We start from the raw sequence: 17,166 nt of genomic DNA, 5'->3' as shown, positions 1-17,166 counted from the left end.
GGAAACAAGGACACAATAGCAATAAGACCGCAGGAAGTTCCATGAGAGATAGGAAAGGCGTGGGGAGCTTGGAGGAGACTGAAGAACAATTGCAAAAAGACCATTAAGGGAGTTTCATGAGAGTTTGGAAGGGCGTGGCGATCGAGCTTTATTGGAAACTGAATAACATGACCTAAGGGAGTATCAAGGAAGAGGTTGTACTTACCAAAGAGGGATGTTGGTGGAGGCTTTCCTGGGGCGATGGTGACCCTGTTCATGGTTGTCAAGAGGAGGTTGAATTTGCGTGTAATGAACCTGGAAGAAAAATAAAAATAAGGTTAAGTTGGGTTTAGAGTGATAGATTTTAGTGCGATTTCTAGGTTATGATATCATGTGACACTATAGGAAGATATTATAATTTGTTGGTGGTTTGATAAATAAAAAGAAAGGCAATGAACGGAGAGAAATGCTTTTGTAATCTACGTACCAATGGAATAATCGCACAGTGTTGGTAAAATGAAACGAAACAAAAAAGGAATAAGTAGGAAGATAAACAAATTGGATACAAATAAATAAACTAGTAAATAAATAAGAAGCAAATAAATAAGAATAATAAGAATAAATGAATAAGATGAAGCAAATAAAAGGAAAAATGAATGAATAAGTTGCAAATCAGAGGATGAAAGGAAAACGGGTAGGCTATTAGGGACGGGCAAAAAGGTTATCAAACGAAGATAAATAAATAGGATGCAAATAAATAAATAAATAAGAGGTAAATAAATAAGAATAATAAGAATAAATAAATAAGATGAAGCAAATAAAATGAAGAATGAATGAATGTTACAAATCAGAGGAGGAAAGGCAAAAGGGTAGGCTATATGTCTGACGGGCAAGAATTAAGGTTATCAAACAAACATATCTGTCGAGTATGATGGTAAAGCTTTATCAAAATTACTCTTTAATCACTCGTTTATGAGCGGGTTAACTTAATAAACATGGTATACCTAATAAAAATAATAAATGTAGTAGATACATAAGCGTGGATTCATTTTCCAAGTATTTGACCCTTTCAGTTAAAAAAAATGTCTATATATATATTCTACTACATTCCATATATCCCTTCTCGGTATATTAAGTGTGTGTTGGATTTACAGATATAGTAGCTTATAATATTTGTATCATCCCGGCTCTCCCTTTTGTACTGTGCTCAATAATATTAAGAATTATTCGTTTGAAGCAGCATAGTTGAGGTTGACCGTAGACTCATTTTACATTATTCACCCCTACAATATATGTTTTCTTTGTTGTTGTTTAGTAGAAAATGGGTTTTCGATGGTAGGCTATGAAGATAAGTGAGAAATAATACCACTAATAATTATACCATACCACAACCCCTACAACCCATCAACCACCACTATAACTACCACCACACTAAATACCACCTTCTTTAACCCACTGTTCCTTACCTCACAACCCTTACTACCACTATACTACCACCACAACCACAACCACCCACTGAGACCAATATATAACTATCACTACCTTCTTTAGCCTACTGCTCCACTCCTCACACCACTAACCACCCACACCCACCTACTACCACTTCCACTACTACCACAACCACTACCACACACACGCCTAAGATCACTACAACCATCACCACCCTCTATATAGCATACGATTAACTAACTAACTAACTAATTAACCCCGCCACTACTGATACTACCACCACCACAACCACTCACCCACTTAATTACCACCTCTACAACTACCACATACCCTCTTTAATTAAGGGTGCGGCCACACTACACGCGGTTTGCTGGGAGGGTAGAGGGTAGCGGGCACAGATCGAGTTAAATATATGAAGGAAGGAAGATATGAGAAGTAAGGAAAATAAGAAGAAATGTGAAGAAACACACACACACACACACACACACACACACACACACACATATATACACACACACACACACACACACACACACACACACACACACACACACACACACACACACACACACACACACACACATCGCCCTCGGCTCTAACACTGTTCCTCTCGCCACTACAGGAAGAGACTGTCAAGCTCTGCGCGACTTCCGTCAAGGCCGGAGCGTCTGTAGGAATCGAGTACGTGGAGGCGTTCCCGGGGGACTTCGTGAAGACGACCGCCGCCGCCACCACCACCACGACTACTCCTACACCTACCACCACTTCTACTACTCCACCCACCACCACCACTACTCCACCCACCACCACTTCTACTACTCCACCCACCACCACTTCTACTACTCCACCCACCACCACTTCTCCACCCACCACCACTTCACCCACCACCACTTCTACTACTCCACCCACCACCACTACTACTCACCCACCACCACTTCTACTACTCCACCCACCACCACCACCACTTCTACTACTCCACCCACCACCACTTCTACTACTCCACCCACCACCACTTCTACTACTCCACCCACCACCACTTCTACTACTCCACCCACCACCACTTCTACTACTCCACCCACCACCACTTCTACTACTCCACCCACCACCACTACTACTACTCCAACCCCAACCACCACTACTACTCCACCCCCCACCACTACTACTACTCCACCCACCACCACGACTACTACTCCACCCACCACCACTTCTACTACTCCACCCACCACCACTTCTACTACTCCACCCACCACCACTTCTACTACTCCACCCACCACCACCACTACTCCAACACCCACCACCACTACTACTCACCCACCACCACCACTACTCACACCACCACTTCTACTACTCCACCCACCACCACTTCTACTACTCCACCCACCACGACTACTACTCCACCCACCACCACTTCTACTACTCCACCCACCACCACTTCTACTACTCCACCTACCACCACTACTGCTACACCCATCACCACCACTACCACACCCACTACCACCTCCACTACTACAATACCAACTACCACTACTACTGCACCCACCACCACCACCACCACGCCTACAACAACCACCACTACTGCTACCCCCACCACCACCACAGACACGACCTCTCGAGACCCCGCCACGACTACAAGTGATGACTATTGGACGACTACAGAGGACGATGACTCAGTGGTGACCCTTCCTGACGGTGACAACAACAGCATCTTGGGCCTGTCCATGTTTGAGTTCATCGTCGTCCTTCTCTCCTCCTTCCTCCTCCTCCTCGTCCTCTTCACTTGCTTCCTCATGCTGATTTTCAAGAGGAAGAGGAGGATCTACGTCAGAGTGAGTTCTTCTGTACTTTGGTTCCTCTTGAAGACTTTGAGGTTCATGGCTTTTGGAGTGTAGCAAAATCCTTCGTAGCATTCATGAAGTCAGTCATTTTTTCATCAATTAGAAACTTTACTTACATTTCCCTCAGTTTTCAAGAGGAAGATCTACGGCAGAGTTTGTTTTTACTTCACTTACTCCTAAAGACTTTGTGGTCCATGTTTTTTTGGAGTGTATATAAAGATTTTCCGTAATATTCACAGAAGCCAGTCAGTCAGTTCGTCAATAATAACAAACTTTCCTTTTCAGTAGTCAGTGTTTCCGTAACGATATGATTTTGAGGTTCATGTTTTTTGAGTTGTCTAAAGATCTTCCGTACCATTCATGAAAGCCACCTAGTCATTTCATCAATAATAACAACCTTTCCTCTTCTTATCGTTATCACTATTCCGGTAGCGACATGGTTACTCTAGTGTTCTGAGCCTCAAAAGCCGCTGTTGTGAGAGTTGGTAATCCTCCTATGCCAACACTTCCTTTACGTGTGTTCAGAAAGCAATCACATCCCTTTTCTTTTCCCGTAGCGACATGGTTACTCTAGTGTCCTAAGCCTCAAAAAACACTGTTGTGAGAGTTGGTAATCCTCCTATGCCAACACCTCCTTCACGTATGTTCAGAAAGCAATCACATCCTCTTCTTTTGGCACCCAGTTTTTCCTAATTTCCAGGTTGTCACATAGAGTTGCCAGTCCTGCACCAACACTACTGGCAGGTCTGTTCAGAAAGCAATCACAACCCTTTTTCTTTTGGCACCCAGTTTTTCCTCATTTCCAGGTTGTCACATAGAGTTGCTAGTCCTGCACCAACACTACTGGCACGTCTGTTCATAAAGCAATCACATCCCTTTTCATTCTCTAACCAGTTTTCCTCACTCCTCCAGGTTGTCCCTTACACACCACGCGCAGCTCCTATGAAATTCCCTCGCACACCTTTGCCTCAAGTAATACCCACGTCGGAGCTCATCCCGAGGCCAATACTACGGCATACCTCACTTAGCAACGACAGGAAGCCTCGGTCCGTCAGCTGGGAGTACGGTGGAGAGCCCGGCGGAGGGAGGTGGGACGCAGACAACCACAACCCAACACCCCAACGGCACTACATCACCCTCGACGCCCAGCCAGTCCGCCACGACCCTGGGGATGTCTATAGCATCTCCCAAGGCTTCGACTCCTGGGGGAATGACATGCAGAGACCCCAGGAGCCTACCAATGCCCTCTGGCGAGACGCTCCCTGGGCAGATAATAACATATACGAGTGGCGCCGATAATGTGATACTTAGGAAGGTTATATTCTTACACAATTCAATGCCCAAGCACATATATTTGATGAGACTTTCGTAAGAGTTGTGGGAATTTCCATGGGTAGTTTTGTGACCCTGGTGGTAGTTTGACCATTCTTCTGTACCGTGAACCTAAAAAGACACCCATGAGAACCTGATTGATCTCCTCTTCGGCCTCTGGAAATAGTTGATGTAAGAGGACGCGTCTGAGCATACCGTGGGCATTCCCATGGGTAGTTTTGTGACCCTGGTGGTAGTTTGACCCTTCTTTTGTACCGTGAACCTAAGAAGACACCCATGAGAACCTGATTGATCTCCTCTTCGGCCTCTGGAAATAGTTGATGTAAGAGGAGGACGCGTCTGAGCATACCGTGGGCATTTCCATGGGTAGTTTTGTGACCCTGGTGGTAGTTTGACCCTTCTTTTGTACCGTGAACCTAAAAAGACACCCATGAGAACCGGATTAATCTCCTTTTCGGCTTCTGGAAATAGGTGATGTAAGAGGAGGACGCGTCTGAGCATACCGTGGGCATTCCCATGGGTAGTTTTGTGGCCCTGGTGGTAGTTTGACCCTTCTTTTGTACCGTGAACCTAAAAGACACCCATGAGAACCTGATTAATCTCCTTTTCGGCCTCTGGAAATAGGTGATATGAGAGGAGGAATCGTCTGAGCATGCCGACCTTCTTATGCTGAACCTAAAGACTCCTATCACTTGCAGAAAACAAGAAAACAAGCCATGCATGTTCGAGGCCAGCAGAACAGTAGCACGAATGACATATATACCACACTACCAAAAACAGGATGCATATGAAGTGAAAGAAACATGGACTTGAAGACAAAAGAAGCCAAGTTTAGTAAGGCTTCCATATTCCTCCTTTCCAACTAGAGGATTCACGGCAAACGCAAAAAAAACTAAAGCAAAAAAAAACACGTTTGAGGTTCCCGATTCTTTACGAGTGTTCATATTAAATGGAAAACACGACTGCTTAAGAAAATGTCACCTAAATAGCTATTGCTACGTAAGATTGCCACCGATAAAAACAACCGTATGAGGAATTAGTCACCAAAACACACTTGTGACACCGTTGGAAAAATGTGTGAGAATAGAAACTAAAAAAACAACAGCTTAAAACTCCTGAATCAGTCATTAACACGTAGGAATGACACCACCAACACGATATTCCTACTTTTCAACAAACAAGACAAAAACAGTGTACTTGGAAAATGTACTTGGAAAATGTACTTGGTAAATGTCATGTCTTGGTTAAATGTCATGTACTTGGAAAATGTCACTTCAATATGAGTAGAATATCGTGAGTTTTAGAAGTAGTTAACCTTCCTGAAGTGACTCGTTACAAAGTCGTCATTTTGTGTTTGACGTGTAAACTCGAGGAAACGAGGAAAATGAATTAGTTTGAAGGTGGACTGCTGTGAATCCTTTTGAGGGAAGAAGACTGATGTGCGTCCTGAGAAACTTACATATCAAACATTATATAGACTAAATAACTACCATGAGTAAAAATGCTAGAATAACAAACATATTTTTAGCATCATACATTTTCCCACACGTACAAGACAGGACATGAAACGGTACACTATTTTTTTTTTTTTACAACAAAGGAGACAGCTCAAGGGCACAAAAAAGGAAATAATAATAAAAAAGCCCACTACTCGCTGCTCCTAACTATTTTTTTTATTCAGAAACACATACTATTAAAGGATGCAAAGATTTATATGTATTAGAGCCATGCACAAACTGTAGAAATGTTTAGGTTTACAAAATCATTCGGATCATTGTAATTTTTTTTAAAGAATATTCATTTATGCTATTAATGATGTGGTGTGTGTGTGTGTGTGTGTGTGTGTGTGTGTGTGTGTGTGTGTGTGTGTGTGTGTGTTTATTTATTCGCATTCAAGTATCTATGTTTAACAGAAGCTAAATAAAGTAGACAGCAAAAATACCTCAATATAATAAGCCGGTCAAATGAGTAGAAAGTCAGTTCAGCAAAACAACAACAACAACAACAACAACAACAACAAAAACGATTTTAAATACCACCACCACCACCAACAACAACAACAACAACAACAGCCGTAAGTCACCTTAAACACCATAGATTCCACATGCCTCTATAGTTAATACCAACATACCAGTGCCTTACGCAACAACAACAACAACAACAATAATAATAATAATAATAATAATAATAATAATAATAATAATAATAATAATAATAATAATATGGATAACAAAATGAAGAACAAGAGCAAGAACAAGAAAAATAAGAAGACGAAGAAAAAGAAAAAAAAAAAAACTAACAATAACAGAAACAACAATAACCAACAGCAACAAAACAAATCATATCGAAAAACAAAAACAAAAAACACACACATAGAAAAACAATCCCCAGAACACGTCACAAACAGGAAACGAACAAAACAGAAGTGGGTGACATTCCAACTCCAATCCCTTATAAAACCCTTCCTTAATGATCGGCTGTCGAACACTAATAAATACAGATAAGATAAAGAAAAGGGCACGTGAGCCTTTCCCCCACGACCAGGTGTTGAGCTAATAAATCCTCAGGTAATTCAGGTAACCCTTATCTTCGCTTACACCTGAGACGAACGCAAGAACTTAAGCACCTACGCATGTTATATTCTTACGTCAATGTGTGTTGTTTTGCTCTCTCTCTCTCTCTCTCTCTCTCTCTCTCTCTCTCTCTCTCTCTCTCTCTCTCTCTCTCTCTCTCTCTCTCTCTCTCTCTCTCCCAACGTTGTCCAGTGTCGCGGTATTTATACATCATTTTTGTTATTATCCTAAAAACGACACAATCTCAACACTATGACCATATTAGATTATCCAGCCATTTAATTAAATTAATTGAAAGGTATTAAGTAGCTGACATATGAGAGGAAGCGAAGTCTTGAGAGTGTGTGGCAGATATGGGGCGGTGCTGACCCACATAGGCCTACACCCCACCGGCCAGTTTCAAATGGAAATACTACAGTACCTTTAGGATAAATTTACTGATAGATAGAAAGGTTTTAAGAAACGTGAGAAATACAGCGCGGTTTGGTGCAAGATGTTCCGGGCTCGAAGATAAATTGTACCAGACCTTTGGCCCGAAGAACCGCCGGTGACCGAGAGAGCCTGCCAGGGTTGAGGAAGCCTGGGGGAGGGGGGGGGGTAGAATGGGAGGCCGACGATAGGGGAGTTACGCCGGGGGGGAAAGGATGGGGAGAACGAAGGATGAGGATGGGGAGGCCGACGATAGGGGAGTTACGTCGGGGGGAAGGATGGGGAGGGAAAAGATGAGGATAGGGAGGCCGACGATAGGGGAGTTTCGCCGGGGGGAATGATGGGGAGGGGGAAGGATGGGGAGGGGGAGGGGTGGATTCCTCAACAGGAACGAGCTCAGTAGAGCATATCGTGGTCATTATTGTAGATAGCCCTCGTCAGTGTCACAGATTCCGTCGACTGGAACGTGCTCAATACTGTAATCCAAGTCATCTGTATCCTTGGCCTCCTCGACGGGAACGAGTGACGTTTGAAGATTGGGCTCGTCATCTGCAGGACCGACTTCCTCAGATTCATGGGCGGCATGTCCTCCATTTTCAACGTTGGGGATGACCATCTCTTTAACAAGGTCGTTATTTTCTTCCATGAAGATGTCCAGCGCTTTCACAAGGTCGTCATTTTCTTCCATGAAGATGTCCAGCACTTTGATAAGGTCGTCATTTTCTTCACTGGAGAAGGCCAGCGCTTTGACAAAGTTGTCATTTTCTTCCTTGGAGAGGGCCACCGCTTTGACAAGGTCGTTAATTTCATCCATGGAAATGGCCAACGCTTTTACAAGCTCGTCATCTTCAGCCTTGGGGATGGCCAGCGCTTTTACAAGCTCGTCATCTTCAGCCTTGCAGATATCCAGCGCTTTTACAAGGTCGTCATCTTCAGCCTTGCAGATATCCAGCGCTTTTACAAGTTCGTCATCTTCAGCCTTGCAGATATCCAGCGCTTTTACAAGTTCGTCATCTTCAGCCTTGCAGATATCCAGCGCTTTTACAAGTTCGTCATCTTCAGCCTTGCAGATATCCAGCGCTTTTACAAGGTCGTCATCTTCAGCCTTGCAGATATCCAGCGCTTTTACAAGGTCGTCATCATCAGCCTTGCAGATATCCAGCGCTTTTACAAGGTCGTCATCTTCAGCCTTGCAGATATCCAGCGCTTTTACAAGGTCGTCATCTTCAGCCTTGCAGATATCCAGCGCTTTTACAAGGTCGTCATCTTCAGCCTTGCAGATATCCAGCGCTTTTACAAGGTCGTCATCTTCAGCCTTGCAGATATCCAGCGCTTGTACAAGGTCGTCATCTTCAGCCTTGCAGATATCCAGCGCTTGTACAAGGTCGTCATCTTCAGCCTTGCAGATATCCAGCGCTTGTACAAGGTCGTCATCTTCAGCCTTGCAGATATCCAGCGCTTGTACAAGGTCGTCATCTTCAGCCTTGCAGATATCCAGCGCTTGTACAAGGTCGTCATCTTCAGCCTTGCAGATATCCAGCGCTTGTACAAGGTCGTCATCTTCAGCCTTGCAGATATCCAGCGCTTGTACAAGGTCGTCATCTTCAGCCTTGCAGATATCCAGCGCTTGTACAAGGTCGTCATCTTCAGCCTTGCAGATATCCAGCGCTTGTACAAGGTCGTCATCTTCAGCCTTGCAGATATCCAGCGCTTTTACAAGGTCGTCATCTTCAGCCTTGCAGATATCCAGCGCTTTTACAAGGTCGTCATCTTCAGCCTTGCAGATATCCAGCTCTTTACAAGGTCGTCATCTTCAGCCTTGCAGATATCCAGCGCTTTTACAAGGTCGTCATCTTCAGCCTTGCAGATATCCAGCGCTTTTACAAGGTCGTCATCTTCAGCCTTGCAGATATCCAGCGCTTTTACAAGGTCGTCATCTTCAGCCTTGCAGATATCCAGCGCTTGTACAAGGTCGTCATCTTCAGCCTTGCAGATATCCAGCGCTTGTACAAGGTCGTCATCTTCAGCCTTGCAGATATCCAGCGCTTGTACAAGGTCGTCATCTTCAGCCTTGCAGATATCCAGCGCTTGTACAAGGTCGTCATCTTCAGCCTTGCAGATATCCAGCGCTTGTACAAGGTCGTCATCTTCAGCCTTGCAGATATCCAGCGCTTGTGCAAGCTCGTCATCTTCAGCCTTGCAGATATCCAGCGCTTGTGCAAGGTCGTCATCTTCAGCCTTGCAGATATCCAGCGCTTGTACAAGGTCGTCATCTTCAGCCTTGCAGATGTCCAGCGCTTTTACAAGGTCGTCATCTTCAGCCTTGGGGATTGCCAGCGCTTTTACAAGGTCGTCATCATCACCCTTGCAGATGGCCAGCGCTTTTACAAGGTCGTCATCTACAGCCTTGCAGATGGCCAGCGCTTTTACAAGGTCGTCATCATCACCCTTGCAGATGGCCAGCGCTTTTACAAGGTCGTCATCTTCAGCCTTGAAGATGGCCAGCGCTTTTACAAGTTCGTCATTCTTTTCCATGAAGATGTTCAGCGTTTTGACAAGGTCGTTAATTTCATCCATGGAGATGGCCAACGCCTTAACAAAGTCGTCATTTTCTTTCTTGGACATGGCCAGCGCTTTGAAAAGGTTGTTATTTTCTTCCATGAAGATGTCCAGCGCTTTTACAAGGTCGTTATTTTTATCCCTGGAAATGGCCAGCGCTTTGACTAAGTCGTTATTTTCTTCCTTGAACATGTCCAGCGCTTTTACAATGTCGTTATTTTCATCCTTGGAAATGTCCAGCGCTCTGACAAGATCGTTATTTTCAGCCTTGGATATGGCCAGCGCCTTGACAATGTCGATATTTTCATCCTTGGAAATGTCCAGCGCTCTGACAAGATCGTTATTTTCAGCCTTGGATATGGCCAGCGCCTTGACAATATCGTTATTTTCATTCTTGGAAATGTCCAGCGCTCTGACAAGATCGTTATTTTCAGCCTTGGATATGGCCAGCGCCTTGACAATGTCGTTATTTTCATCCTTGGAAATGTCCAGCGCTCTGACAAGATCGTTATTTTCATCCTTGGATATGGCCAGCGCTTTGATAAGGTCGTTATTTTCATCCTTGGAAATGTCCAGCGCTCTGACAAGATCGTTATTTTCAGCCTTGGATATGGCCAGCGCCTTGGCAATTTCGTTATTTTCATCCTTGGAAATGTCCAGCGCTCTGACAAGATCGGTATTTTCAGCCTTGGATATGGCCAGCGCTCTGACAAGATCGTTATTTTCATCCTTGGAAATGTCCAGCGCTCTGACAAGATCGTTATTTTCATCCTTGGAAATGTCCAGCGCTCTGACAAGATCGTTATTTTCAGCCTTGGATATTTCCAGCGCTTTGATAATGTCGTTATTTTCATCCTTGGAAATGTCCAGCGCTCTGACAAGATCGTTATTTTCAACCTTGGAGATTTCCAGCGCTTTGATAAGGTCGATACTTTCATCCTTGGAAATGTCCAGCGCTCTGACAAGATCGTTATTTTCAGTCTTGGAGATTTCCAGCGCTTTGATAAGGTCGATACTTTCATCCTTGGAAATGTCCAGCGCTCTGACAAGATCGTTATTTTCAGCCTTGGATATGGCCAGCGCTTTGATAAGGTCGTTATTTTCTTGCCGGGAGAAAGACACGACTTTTTGCTGCCTGTCAATTTCATTCCTAGCGTTAGACAGATCACTAAGCAGGCCGTGGTTTTCTTCCTGGAATAAGGACACGAATTTTCGGAGCCTGTGAATTATTTTTCCAGCGTTAGATAAGTCACTGAGCAGGACGCTATTTTCGCGTCGCGATAAGTGCAGGTCATTGATCAGGCCGCTGTTTTCTTCCTCCAGCGCTAATCTTTGCTGCTCTTTCTCTCTCCAAGCCGTTTCTTGAGCCAGCACCGCCCTGTGCAGGACGCTGGCTTCATCTATGGCCTGAAGTAGAAGGACGGACAAGAGGGCGTTTTGTCTTTTTAGGTCCTGCAACGCCAGCTGACTCCGCTCTTGTTCGGCCAGCAGATCAGCAATCACCCAGGCCTTGTGGGCCCCGAGCTGTCCCGCCGGGGGTTCTCCCTCCACAGGCCCGGCGGCGCGCAGCCCTTCGGCTGGCGGGGTTGTAGGGCCGAGCCCGGTGTACTTCAGAAGCAGATTGGTGGCCAAGGCCCACCACACCAGTGCCAGAACAACGTCAATTCTCATCGTGGTGATGATAATTGAAATACGTCTGAATATAAAATAAGTGCAGAAGTGAGAGACAACGAGGGAAAGCGAAAGTGAGCTGAGAGCCGGACGGCAACGGCAGCAGGAAAAGAGGGCAGCAGAAGTGTGTCCCGCCTCTTCCTCCTCCTTGCCGTGTTACCTAACTTATTAAGGATGGCGAATGCATGACGAGAGAGAGAGTTAGTAATTCTGTTAGTTATTCATTCATTCATTCAGTCAGTCAGTAAGGCTTTTTCAGTCACCGCCGAGTGGCCTAAGACTACCCACATGCTGTCCAGAAGACCACCCATCAACCCGGACTCTAAAAGGAACCGTCCAGTGAATCAAGAATGAGCTCCGGGGAGCAGCAAGAGCCAAGCATAACTGGCGCCACTATAAAATTTCTTGCGCCATGACGGGCTTGGGCTATAGGCGGGGATGTAAAGAAAAAAAAAATCCTAATCAGTCAGTTCGTCAGCCAATCAGTCATTTGTCACTAATAATTTTCCTTTCCTTACCTTTCCAGTAACTTCCCTGAGCGTCGCCTCCCGCCGGGCTTCACCTCCGCAGCCCAGGTAAGTAGCCAATTAACGCCGTCGATAACTTACTTAGATATTCAGCGGCCCCAGAAAAATGTGTGTGGTGAAGATTTTTTTATTTTAATGTACGGAAGTTGCGCGTTGCCCTCTCTCTTTCCCGTCCCCCTTTTTATTACCCCACACTGGCCGTAGTGTGTAATGATGTGTTTAAGAGTACTGACAATGACCTGCGTTAAACTGATCAACAGGGATGCAGGAAATGTTACAGTGCCCGAGGTGGTTAGGGAAAAGTCAAAGTGATCAAGGGAAGGTGAAAGCGGTCAAGTGACGGTCAAAGTACTCGTGACGGTCAAATTGCTCGTGACGGTCAATGTGGTCAGAAATTTCAAAACGGTCAAAGGTCAAGCCAATCCACCGTCAGACCTCTTGACAGCACTCGCCGTTGTTCAGCATTCTGCCACCAAGGTATGAGAAATTTTCCAAGATCTCAATTTCGTCACCACACGCATGGACAGACTGTACCGTTTCATCCAGCAAGCCTCCAAACACCTGCACCTTGGTAGTGGCTCAGAATATCTTGAGTCCCCTTTGCTTCGCCTCCTCGTTCAGTCCCGATAGAGCCATCACCAGAATCTTCAGCGACTCAGCCAGGATTACTGCATCATCGCCAAATTAAGGTCAGTGGTCATGGTATTAAGTTCAAAATTAGTCATACGGAATCGTTTTTAGGGGTTAATATCGTCATGTCTGTTTCTCTTTTCGGTAGGGATGACTAGATATTTATGTTTTTGGCCGATTTTATTTGCTAGATTAATTCATGAAAGGTTCGCTCCCATTACCTAACTATCACCCCTCATCTGCCTCCTTGCACATGGTGGGGGAGGAGGCAGAGATGAGGGTTGGGTTACCGAGGTTTATGGTAACATGTTTTTACGGTACTGTCAATGAGACCAGTTTTTAATGCTTTATGAAATGTTACACTGAATTGGTATCGTATAGTATCATAGATAACCATATTGCGTTATTATTGTAAGGGTTGAATCATGGCTATGGACGGTTATTTTCAGTATTTAGTGTTTAATGATAGCTATTTTTATGGAGTTTTTAGCATTTCGATTCAGCATAACGAGATATATAGCTTGCGTTCATTGTCTTCTTCCTTAAGTTACTATCTGTATGCTTGTCGACTCACATCTGCTAAAGACTTTCCATGCATAATTTGCCTTATTTTCAACCCCTTCATTATTATCCTCCTCCTCCTCCTCTTCCTCCTCTATCTCATTCCCATTCATCCTCTATTAATCAATTTTTTTTCTCAATTCTATTACGTCTTCCTTCGTCATATTATCAACCCAACCTACTTATCCTCATCTACTACTACTACTACTACTACTACTACTACTACTACTACTAATAATAATAATAATAATAATAATAATAATAATAACAATGATAATAATAATAATAATGATAATAATATAAGGATAACAAAATGAAGAACAAGAACAAGAACAAGAAAAAGAAAAGACGAAGAAAAAGAAAAGAAAACAGTAACAATAACAGAAACAACAATAACCAACAGCAACAAAACAAATCATATCGAAAAAAAAAAAAAAACACATAAAAAACAATCCCCAGAACACGTCACAAACAGGGAACGAACAAAACAGAAGTAGGTGACATTCCAACCCCAATCCCTTATAAAACCCTTCCTTAATGAGCGGCTGTCGAACACTAATAAATACAGATAAGATAAAGAAAAGGGCACATGAGCCTTTCCCCACGACCAGGTGTTGAGCTAATAAATCCCCAGGCAATTCAGGTAACCCTTATCTTCCCTTACACCAGAGACGAACGCAAGAACTTAAGCACCTACGCATGTTATATTCCTACGTCAATGTGTGTTGTTTTGCTCTCTCTCTCTCTCTCTCTCTCTCTCTCTCTCTCTCTCTCTCTCTCTCTCTCTCTCTCTCTAAATGACCCAAGAAAGTTTCAAGACGGAGAAGGACAAATGAGGAGCTTGTGCGAGTGGAAACAAGGACACAATAGCAATAAGACCGCAGGAAGTTCCATGAGAGATAGGAAAGGCGTGGGGAGCTTGGAGAAGACTGAAGAACAATTGCAAAAAGACCATTAAGGGAGTTTCATGAGAGTTTGGAAGGGCGTGGCGATCGAGCTTTATTGGAAACTGAATAACATGACCTAAGGGAGTATCAAGGAAGAGGTTGTACTTACCAAAGAGGGATGTTGGTGGAGGCTTTCCTGGGGCGATGGTGACCCTGTTCATGGTTGTCAAGAGGAGGTTGAATTTGCGTGTAATGAACCTGGAAGAAAAATAAAAATAAGGTTAAGTTGGGTTTAGAGTGATAGATTTTAGTGCGATTTCTAGGTTATGATATCATGTGACACTATAGGAAGATATTATAATTTGTTGGTGGTTTGATAAATAAAAAGAAAGGCAATGAACGGAGAGAAATGCTTTTGTAATCTACGTACCAATGGAATAATCGCACACTGTTGGTAAAATGAAACGAAACAAAAAAGGAATAAGTAGGAAGATAAACAAATTGGATACAAATAAATAAACTAGTAAATAAATAAGAAGCAAATAAATAAGAATAATAAGAATAAATGAATAAGATGAAGCAAATAAAAGGAAAAATGAATGAATAAGTTGCAAATCAGATGATTAAATTAAAACGGGTAGTATATTACGTACGTGCAAAAAGGTTATCAAACGAAGATAAATAAATAGGATGCAAATAAATAAATAAATAAGAGGTAAATAAATAAGAATAATAAGAATAAATAAATAAGATGAAGCAAATAAAATGAAGAATGAATGAATGTTACAAATCAGAGGAGGAAAGGCAAAAGGGTAGGCTATATGTCTGACGGGCAAGAATTAAGGTTATCAAACAAACATATCTGTCGAGTATGATGGTAAAGCTTTATCAAAATTACTCTTTAATCACTCGTTTATGAGCGGGTTAACTTAATAAACATGGTATACCTAATAAAAATAATAAATGTAGTAGATACATAAGCGTGGATTCATTTTCCAAGTATTTGACCCTTTCAGTTAAAAAAAATGTCGATATATATATTCTACTACATTCCATATATTCCTTCTCGGTATATTAAGTGTGTGTTGGATTTACAGATATAGTAGCTTATAATATTTGTATCATCCCGGCTCTCCCTTTTGTACTGTGCTCAATAATATTAAGAATTATTCGTTTGAAGCAGCATAGTTGAGGTTGACCGTAGACTCATTTTACATTATTCACCTACAATATATGTTTTCTTTGTTGTTGTTTAGTAGAAAATGGGTTTTCGATGATAGGCTATGAAAATAAGTGAGAAATAATACCACTAATAATTATACCATACCACAACCCCTACAACCCATCAACCACCACTATAACTACCACCACACTAAATACCACCTTCTTTAACCCACTGTTCCTTACCTCACAACCCTTACTACCACTATACTACCACCACAACCACAACCACCCACTGAGACCAATATATAACTATCACTACCTTCTTTAGCCTACTGCTCCACTCCTCACACCACTAACCACCCACACCCACCTACTACCACTTCCACTACTACCACAACCACTACCACACACACGCCTAAGATCACTACAACCATCACCACCCTCTATATAGCATACGATTAACTAACTAACTAACTAATTAACCCCGCCACTACTGATACTACCACCACCACAACCACTCACCCACTTAATTACCACCTCTACAACTACCACATACCCTCTTTAATTAAGGGTGCGGCCACACTACACGCGGTTTGCTGGGAGGGTAGAGGGTAGCGGGCACAGATCGAGTTAAATATATGAAGGAAGGAAGATATGAGAAGTAAGGAGAAAATAAGAAGAAATGTGAAGAAACACACACACACACACACACATATATACACACACACACACACACACACATATATATATATATACACACACACACACACACACACACACACACACACACATCGCCCTCGGCTCTAACACTGTTCCTCTCGCCACTACAGGAAGAGACTGTCAAGCTCTGCGCGACTTCCGTCAAGGCCGGAGCGTCTGTAGGAATCGAGTACGTGGAGGCGTTCCCGGGGGACTTCGTGAAGACGACCGCCGCCGCCACCACCACCACGACTACTCCTACACCTACCACCACTTCTACTACTCCACCCACCACCACCACTACTCCACCCACCACCACTTCTACTACTCCACCCACCACCACCACTACTCCACCCACCACCACTTCTACTCCACCCACCACCACTTCTACTACTCCACCCACCACCACTTCTACTACTCCACCCACCACCACTTCTACTACTCCACCCACCACCACTTCTACTACTCCACCCACCACCACTTCTACTACTCCACCCACCACCACTTCTACAACAACACCAACCACCACTTTACTACTCCTCCCTCCACCACTTATACTACTCCACCCACCACAACTTCTACTACTCCACCTACCACCACTTCTACTACTCCACCCACCACCATTACTACTCCACCCACCACCACTTCTACTACTCCACCCACCACCACTTCTACTACTCCACTCACCACTTACTCCACCCACCACCACTTCTACTACTCCACCCACCACCACTTCTACTACTCCACCCACCACCACTTCTACTACTCCAACAACCACCACCTCTACTACTACACCTACCACCACTACTTCTACACCCACCACCACTTCTACTACTCCACCCACCACCACTACTACCCTACTACTCACCCA

The sequence above is a fragment of the Eriocheir sinensis genome, unplaced genomic scaffold, assembly GCF_024679095.1.
Source record: "Eriocheir sinensis breed Jianghai 21 unplaced genomic scaffold, ASM2467909v1 Scaffold278, whole genome shotgun sequence".
NCBI lineage: Eukaryota > Metazoa > Arthropoda > Malacostraca > Decapoda > Varunidae > Eriocheir > Eriocheir sinensis.
Note: the sequence above shows the minus strand (reverse complement) of the source record.